Source organism: Ipomoea triloba, chromosome 16 (assembly GCF_003576645.1).
Source record: "Ipomoea triloba cultivar NCNSP0323 chromosome 16, ASM357664v1".
Taxonomy (NCBI): Eukaryota; Viridiplantae; Streptophyta; class Magnoliopsida; order Solanales; family Convolvulaceae; genus Ipomoea; species Ipomoea triloba.
In genome coordinates this window covers 16,610,313-16,610,979 of record NC_044931.1, presented here as the reverse complement: position 1 = coordinate 16,610,979, position 667 = coordinate 16,610,313, and the positions used below count along the sequence as shown (strand labels likewise).

General features: G+C 36.3%; 1 long non-coding RNA gene across 1 annotated transcript; it reads left to right on the top strand.

The window, feature by feature from the left end:
• The first annotated feature begins 14 nt into the window (after nucleotides 1–14).
• LOC116007812 lies at nucleotides 15–540 on the top strand. Its single transcript, XR_004095352.1, has 2 exons — nucleotides 15–134; nucleotides 466–540. It is a non-coding gene; the product is annotated as an uncharacterized LOC116007812 (long non-coding RNA).
• The last annotated feature ends 127 nt before the right edge of the window (nucleotides 541–667 follow it).

Genomic DNA, 667 nt, shown 5'->3' with positions numbered 1-667 from the left:
TTGTATTTTTAGTCTTTGTAGAACTCATGGCTTAAAAAGATCTTGTGTTGCAGGCTGGACCTTTACCTGCCTAAAAACAATGATGGCCCCAAGCCAATTGTAGCATTTGTAACAGGTGGAGCCTGGATCATTGGGTGTGTAATTGAACTGTTCCTTCTTGAATTCTGCTTCTTTTAACATCAACGTATTGAACTCTAAAAGCTGGAAGCTTGTGTACTTCCACACACGAGAAAACCAACAAGGCATCCTAATTGTTGTTCTTGTTTTCTGATAATTGTGGAAATGATTCGGTTTCTCTTTCTCATTAACAATGCAGAATTCTTTACTATAAACATCACTTAGTTTTGTAAAATGGACCCAAATAAGTAAATTTGTGCTGTTGTGTATTTAGTTGAAATTCTTTCCTGTTATCTGGTTTGCATGATCACTATGACACTTTTACTGACTAGTCCTATTTTTTCACAGTTACAAAGCTTGGGGTTCTCTTTTAGGACAACAGTTATCTGAAAGAGGCGTAATAGTGGCATGCATTGATTACAGGTCCGATCTTGATTGTGTTTAAGAATATATTTCTCTGTTTGTGAAAAGTGGATTAATGATCTCAGCTCTGAAGAGGAATGCCATTTACTCTGTTCAATGTTCATTAGTATATTTATCCTGCCACCAC